This window comes from Dreissena polymorpha, chromosome 4 (genome assembly GCF_020536995.1).
Source record: "Dreissena polymorpha isolate Duluth1 chromosome 4, UMN_Dpol_1.0, whole genome shotgun sequence".
Taxonomy (NCBI): Eukaryota; Metazoa; Mollusca; class Bivalvia; order Myida; family Dreissenidae; genus Dreissena; species Dreissena polymorpha.
In genome coordinates this window covers 86,200,528-86,209,383 of record NC_068358.1, presented here as the reverse complement: position 1 = coordinate 86,209,383, position 8,856 = coordinate 86,200,528, and the positions used below count along the sequence as shown (strand labels likewise).

The following is an 8,856-nucleotide window of genomic DNA, read 5'->3' as shown; positions in this document are numbered from 1 at the left end:
GTAAGAAAGTTTTGACACGAGTGTTATTAAGTCTCTCATGGGCGAAGCCATTGTTGTAGAAAGTGATCCATTCACATCGAATATATCCTTCGAATTCCATCCATTGTTGTCATTAGCGGAGATTTAGTGAATAAATAATTCATATATGTGGCCGCACAAGCGATTTTGACCCATTTGGCGCTGACGTCATTTCAGAGAAAAATCAGGAAGAAGTTGACGTACTATTACGCGCGATGTTTTCTCGCAATTATTTTTTAAAATACTCTATCAAATGCACCGTTCCAGAATCGATATTTTTGACCAATCAGCGAGGTGTCTATTATTCACTGCGTTCTAGCCTGTTACTACCCGCCATTTTGTGCTCCCAAGCCTTCACTTGGCAACGTATTACTATCCATATAAAATCTCGATTATTTCTGAAATGGTTCGGCGATGTGCGTGAGAAACTTGCACGATGGATTGCAGATATCCAGAAACGTTCAAGGGAGTGACATTCAAGACGTTTCCAACCCCCAAAACGAATATTGAGAAGTGTATGAGGTGGATTAAGGCCTGTGGAAGACCGCATTACCAGCTTAATGTAGATAAGATCAACAAGAACAAAGTGATTTGTTCAACGGTAGGCATATCTAAATAATGTTTTAACTGATGCATTAAAAAAAAGAATATATTTCGTGTATCGCTTGGCAAATTGAGCATATATTTACAGAGTATGTAGATTAGTTTCTAACTTAATGTGTCACACTCTTTTTATTAAGAATTTACTTACTTTCTTATCCATCAGCTTACATTATCCGAACTGTAGACTTTTGATTGCAGCTTCTTTGAAATATAAATTAATAAGTGTAGGGAATATTGTTTAAGGAACATAACTCTTTAGGGATGTAGTTGGACTGTTGGCTTACTGATCAAGAGGTTGAAACCACACAGGTACTTAAAGTTCTGTCAAAGTTTCTCATAAAATAGTAATACAACAACATTTGGACTAGTCCATTAATGATTAGTCATAGGTTGTATGTCGTCTCATCGCATTAAATGCTGCAATTTGACTGAGGCCCGATCGAGAATTCCAAAGTCATTGGAAATAAAAAAATAAATACTTTGCTTATTGTCGTAACAAGATTCGTATAGTTACCGTTGTGTGAGGGAAAGAACCAGCCGCCCTGTTAGCTCAGTTGGTAGAGCACTAATCTAGAGTCACAGTGGTCGTGGGTTCGAGCCCCACACTGGGTGCACAATAATTAATGAAAACTTATTTTTCTATATTTATAGCATTTTGATGAAGGGATGGGCCCTACCGACAGGTACCCAGATCCAATTCCAGCTGATGGAAGTATGGCTACCCCAACACGGCAACCATTAAAGAGGCGGAGGCTGGAGTACCACTTTGCTAAGCAGGAAATAATTGATGACAAAGAGTGAGTCCTTTCATGAGCCTTTATTCTATTTAAACACAATCAATTCATCATGTATTATCCAGCTGACGAACATCAGGCAATGAATAACACTTGTGAATTTGCTTGTGACATAAATTGCATTTAAATTAGTTGAATCATGAAGTTATTAAATAACTAAAACTGGTTTAAATTTAGCAATAAACATGTTCACATTACAACAAACAAGCATAACATTACAAGAGACCCATGAGGGCTTTAATCACTGTACTGGCTGGAATGTTTAACAACAATTAAATAAATAAATACATAAAATAAATGAAAAAAAAATGTAACAAAATATATTTATCTTTTTTTGCACACAACATTTTTCAAATGTTTATACAATATGACAGCATCCATTTGTAGGGGAAGAAATTATTGTGGGATGAGGAGAAATTGCTCATCTTGAGCAATCTTCAGCAATTTATCATTTTCCCTCTATACTTTCTAGAGTCGTTTGCAACAAACTTGTAAAATCAGGCTATTGTATAGTAATGGGTTAAAACTGTATTTGATGAATATAGTAGAAATTATTGTTGGATAATGAGAAATTGCTAATTTTGAGCAATTTCTAATTTTCCATCTATACTTTCTAGATTCGTCTGCAAAAAACACGTAAAATCGTGCTATTGTATAGTAATGAGTTAAAACTGTATTTGATTTCGTTTTCAGGAATGTAGATGTGATTGAGGAAATGTACACTGCGACACTTCTGTACACAAGCGTTGGATGCCAAACTGATTTATCTATAACATGTATAGTTATGATCATTAGAGGAAATACTCTGAATGAAAGGATTTGCATAGTTTAAGAAAAACACATAATTTGTTCAGCATATTCTTCATAAAATCGATATCTGGAAGAATGCGCTCAACAAACAAGCTGGTTTGACATTGAGTGTAAACTACAAAGTCACAAAAGTCACAACCAGAGATCATTAATTGACCCTGCACTTGCATATAGTAAGGGAGTTCCCTCTTTAATATTATTTCATCATCTGATTTTTGTAGATAGAAATCTATCTTTTCACAGGCATCATTATGTGACAAATGTCTTACACTGTAAGGGCATTTTATTCCAATGATGCCTGTCTGGCCTCTGGCCATGGTCACATACTTTTCCATCAGGGGTTGCCCCAAGGAACGGAAATTCATTGTTGACAATAAAACCACATTTATGTTTATGGCGATCAGGGTATTGGGAAAGATATAAACTTTTTACTTTAGATCCATTTTTTTTTACCATATGTAAGGGATGGAGCATGAATCTCAGTCATTTTGGGACAGAAAAGTCTTTGAAGTAATTTATTATTTGGAGCTGTCTTTCTGTTCATGATTTCCCCAAACATTGAGGCTGTGACCCTGTTTTTTCGAGCATCATGCCACTGCCTCGATTCACTTTGTGCTCTTATACACATTTCCAGATCCTCAGGGTTTTCTGCTGTGTAATATTGTACCAGTGGGCTAAAGACTTCAGGCAGTGCCAGTGGGGCTATATTGGTTACTTTTAGGTTACCACAGCCAGAACTTTCCACTGGTACAATGGTTAAGAGGTCTCTTGTCTAAAATTATACATTTTTATATATATTACAGAACAAAATCTGACACAGCTAACCATTCTCGAGGAGGAGAATGTATCCTTCAAGAAGAATTTGAAAGAAAAGGAAAAAGAATGCGATGAGTTGAAGAGAAAAGTAAAATGCCTTGAGGGACAGTCCAGCAGACAACAGCCATTTACAGTACAAGGGATTAGCCAGAGAGAAAAGACCTTAAAGAATTTATTTGTTCATTACACTGGTATATCATATGTAAATTTCTTATTTCTATTTTCTTTTGTGTTTACAAATCCAGATGTCAAACTAAAATATGGAAGAAATGATACAAAAACATTGAGCAATGAAAATGCATTATTTCTTCTACTCTGCAGATTAAGACATGATTTTGGCTTGAAAGATCTAGCTGCCAGATTGTGTTTATCCCTTCAATCTGCCGGTGTCGTTTTCAATACAATTTTAGATTTAATGTACTTTAAGTTTGGTCAACTTTTTATTATCCCTGATAGAGATACCATCATTTCAAGAATGCCAACTAGTTTTAAAAATGATTTCCCAACGACATTGGTTATTATAGATGGTACTGAATTCAAAACACAGGTCCCAAATGCTTTAGGTCTACAAAGTCAAATGTACAGTGATTATAAGTCACCAACAACATTAAAAGCTTTAATAGGATGTGATCCATGTGGAACAGTAATATTCATTTCAGAATGGTTTACTGGCTATATTTCTGACAAGTTAATTTGTGAAAAAAGTGGATTCTTTAAATTATTGAAAGATTTCATTGAACATGGTTTAATAAAGCAAGGTGATGGTATAGTGGCAGACAAGGGATATACCACACAATGTGAATTAGAAGAAATTGGTCTACAGCTTAATATTCCTCCTTTTTCAAGATATTCAGAACAAATGTGTCTGATTCATGTCTTACTCAAAAGATTGCAAAACATAGAGTACATATTGAAAGAGTTATTGCAAAGGTTAAAACTTACAAGAGTCTGCCCCATACTATTCCTACATCACTTTTAAAGCAGATAAACAAAATCTGGACAGTTTGTGCATTTTAACTTTACATCAGAATGTTTTTGTGAAAGATAAGTAAATCTTAATGTAACTTAGTTTTATTAAAATGGGTATTATGGAGAAAATATTTATGCAATTTAACATCAAAGAAAATGTGTTAACAATGAGTTTTTCAAATTATATTTCAATATTTAAATGAGACATTTCAACTTTACCTCACAAAACATATTTTGGACTGTCCTAAATTGAAAGGAGTTGCAGATGACAAATAGAATTGAAATAGATATGAAGAAATTGATTTTGTAGGGTGGAAATCATTGTTATAAAAGGAGAAATTGCTCAACTTGAGGAATTTCTCCTTTTATCTCAATGATTTCTAGAGTCGTCGGCAACAACCAGTGAAATATAACCTGATACCAGGTGTTTAAAAGCAAACCAATGTTCTCGGTTCACTCAACCTGATAGGATAACACTGATCCAAGCTGTACATATCAAAGTCTAGTCTGAACCATGGGTCTCTTTGTGGACAGGATATATTCAAGTGGGGTTCCAGATGCCCTCTTTAAATTGTTAATCTCATCATCGTTTACTTGTTTCAATCTACAAAATGTTAATATAATGCATGTCTATACATTATTTAGCCTTTTTCAAATACTAGATGGAATGTATATAAACATAGAGACAAAAAGAGAATTGGCTGATAATGAACAAATTCTCCTTTTGTAGCAATGTTCTCAACTTAAGCAAATCAGTAACCTATGTTTTTATGTATGCAACTTAACCAAGTTTTTCTAATAGATTTCAACAATTTGGCTTCTATGAATTCAGATTTTATAACTTGTTTAAAAACCGACATCATGCTTAACCATTAACCAAAACAACAAACTTTGGACTTGACCAAATTGGAAGAGGTTGTGTATGCATTTAAATTTAAGTACATGTAATGGGTTAAGCTGCACAATGAGAAATCTTATCATTCTGCAACTTTGAAAAATGTACATGTATACTTCATTTTACATGAATTATGAGGCTCTTTGCATTCTTTTTGTGCCAAAGTTGTATATTAATGTTGTTTGAATCATAATTTTAACTGAACAACTATAATAAATGAAGGTTAATGACTTGTTGTCTTATGTTTGTACTCTCCTGTTAACCACTTTTTCTGTATACAATTTTTATGTGACAAAAGAACATACTCTGTCTGTGATTGAAGTTGTCACAGGACGTGTTTCCTCCTCCTTATTTCTGTTGGTTTGGCAATAACCACATGATTTATGGGACAGGGGGCAATCTTCTCACCCCTCGGAACATTCCACTATTGAGGAATACTTGTTGAGCTTAGTTGATCAAGCACTTCTTTGAAATTATGAAGTTTAAATCCCTGCAGTGACTTGATTAGCCCCAAAATATGGGAGCAGTGACCTGTTAATCTGGAATAAATTGTATAAACTGTCAGGTCAGTGCAATACTACTGTAATGCTTTTAAAATTGTAAAAGCTCTTATTGTGGTATTGCACTGACTTGACGAAAGATACATAAACAATAATAAACAAATTAAAAAAAATACAGGTCAGTGCAATACTAAAGTAAGTGCTGTTTAATTTAAGAGCACTTACCATAGTTTTGCACTGACATGAGAAAAACTAAATTATGAAGGGGTTAGCCATCAGTATATATTCAGTATAGATCCGAGTCTTCTTTGCTTACAAATCGCTCTTTAATATTGATTGACGCTCATTTGAATGACAACCAATATCAACAAGTGAAGTTGACAGCAGATGAATAAATATAGTGCCAGGTCAGACTGCGAAAACATCAAGGAATTAATTAAAATTATGCTTCAAACAGTATAACTTAATAGATTGATAAACTACACAATGTGAATTTGTATCGATAATAAACGTAAACGATATGGAGGAAAATTATGCGTTTCAAAAAAAAAGTTAGCTACTACACAGAGAGCGCTTGTTTACATCTGTCACATGAGTGTTTATATAAAGTAAATTTCATACAAGTTATGTCAAATCATCCAAAATATGTACATTCTCTTCTTAAAATAAACCTGAAAAAAAGTATCTTATGTTTATATTCTAACACTTTTATATTTATTCTACTTATACTAATTTATTTTAGTCTTTATAGCAATTATTCTCTTTGAACAGGTAATCAACGTTCTACCTGATTGATGAGACAGAGCTGTCTGGAAAGGGTGCTGGCTGTGTCATAAGCTTAGTGCACCTTTATTTCAAGCACTATGGTTATGGAGAGAAGAACGCACAGGTAAAGCAGTATTTAAAGGCTCATTTCAAAATCATATTTTGCTCCATATAAACAACTTACATGTATTACAAGTTCCTTGTCAAAAATGAGTATCTGTGGATTTTTGAATACGGTAGTAAACAAATGTATTTGATATATGTTGAACATATACTGGTACATTGATACATTATTCACAGAAAATGTGGAATTGTTTATTTGTATGTCTGCCAATTTAAGAAACATGGTATTGCATGTGGCGAGTGATTCAAGGTTATTAAATGTCAAACAACAGTTCTTTGTTAAACAGTTAATAAAAATTAATACAATTGCATGAAAGAATAGTTAAGAACTAATTCATATTTAATGTTATGGTTAAATCATTATGACATTTGTAATCAATTTTAAATGATAAGTATTGATTTAAATGTATGCAACTTCTACTGAGTTTATAGTGTTAAAGTGAACACTTAATCATAGTATGCCTGCTAAAATTAACATTGCTTGAAATTGACATTAATTTTTGTTACTCAAATATTGTAAAAATTGCATGAAATATTTTTGGAAAAGTAAATGGCAGTCAATTTAGTTTTACAATTAAATAATACAGAGGGAATAATTAGAGACACATTTATTGTTTTACTTTTACACTTGACATTTAACAATTTAATTGTTAGGCCTTCATGAATCCATGCTAGCAGGCCACACAAAGTTTGCTCCTGACTGGCATTTTGGTGTTTGGTTTGTCAAGTGAAGTGGAGGGCGAGTGATGCAGAGAAAATGCAAGACATTGCTACAACGGTACGATCATCATAACGGTCGGGTCTCAACATTCCCCATCTCGTGTGTGACATGGAGAGTCCGGTCAAATTCTGTGAGTGGCGATCACACCATGAAGCCGAGTTCAGGAACATAAGTCATAACTAAATACCACCATTTCTTTGTTTCCAAAGATGATCCCGGTGTTTTGCATTGTAAGGAATATGCTGACTCTACCAAGGAGTGTTTTGATCTTTTGAAGTGTGCAATAAATAAGAATGCCACGCCTCAACTTAAGATCATTCCCGTGCTCCCTTTAGCAAGACAGTGGTACTTGTATGATCAAATTACGAAATTTTTCAGGTCTGAGTCAGCAAAAGAGAAAACATGTCCCAAACCTCTTATTCCAAAGTAATTGTTTATTTGGAATGTACAGTTTTAAAAAATTGCTGACAATTGTATAGGGAGTTGTGTGCAGTAAAGTATTATAACGTGTATATTTGCATGTATTTTTGATTTGCCTGCAATGAATGGTTAATTCTGTCAATGTTGCATTATGATGTAATTGTTATGTTAATTTAAATGCATTTCAAGTATAGCCAATGTTGTGTGATTTTGTTTATAAAAAATATTTAAAAACCTGGTTCATGTTTGGAAATAATCAAATAGTAATACATTGCATTGTTTCTAATTTTTTAGATTCTTTAATAACCACTTCATTGTTAGAACCTCTTCTTTATATGAATAAGTTATTCATTTGGTTCATACTTATATAACTATGTATATTGATTACATTTATTTGGAGATAATAGTATTAATGTTATTTTAACTGAAAAAAGTAATACACATTGACTTTGCAATGATGTTTTTTTCCATTTGTCATGTATCAATGTAAGTACAGGGTACAATTTCAACGTTACTTATGTTGAAACAGCCTTTTATTTGAAGGCAAATTTTTATATTGTACAATGTTAAAAACAAATGCTTACCATGACGACCAGTTTTTTGCTTTAAATTATAAAAAGTTTTCAGTGGACTGGGTGTATTGATTTTGTGTATTGACATGTACTTTGTATGCAAAATGATTTTATATAACAGTATTTCACATTAAGTACTTACAGTTTACATTGATTAGTTTTGAAAGTTCAATGATAAAAACAACTCAGTTCATTTGTTACTTTTATGCATTTTCACATATATTCACAATTTTGTACACATTTCCTATAATTATTTATCAAGATTGATGTAACAAATTTTAAGTAATATATCTTTGTTTAAAACATTAAACAAAATTAATTTGGGAATAAAATACCAGCATTCAAATAATGGTAACCATGGAAACCATTTTAAAATTAAAAAAGATGCTTTTAACAAACAATGTGTTTATATTTAAACATGTGTTTATATGAAAACTTGTTTAAACTATTTTACTTGTGTATACTTTTACTCGAATAATGCTTAAAATGATTAGTATGTGAGCAATAAAAACAAACTCATTTTAGACTTTTGCACTTTATTAATACACTGTGTTCACGAAAAAGGCTGTATAATGAAAAATACTAGGAATTTTTGCACAAAATTTCATATTTTGATTCCCCAATCTATACTCTACCAGAAAATGATGATATCTCAGAATGACAATTGTTGACCAAATAGTTATAAATTGCTTGTGCAGCAACAGATCATAAATGACAGCTTCTAAATAGCGAAACAAGCCAATGTATGCAGTAAGAAAGTTTTGACTCGAGACTCTCATGGGGGCGGCCATAGTTGAATGTTGAAACAAGAACGACAACTCTGCTAGGAGAATGTTATCAATGAAAATCA

At 32.7% G+C, this 8,856-nt stretch overlaps 1 pseudogene; it reads left to right on the top strand.

Moving 5' to 3' along the window:
• Nucleotides 1-454: 454 nt before the first annotated feature.
• LOC127878572 (uncharacterized) lies at nucleotides 455-7,444 on the top strand (annotated as a pseudogene).
• The last annotated feature ends 1,412 nt before the right edge of the window (nucleotides 7,445-8,856 follow it).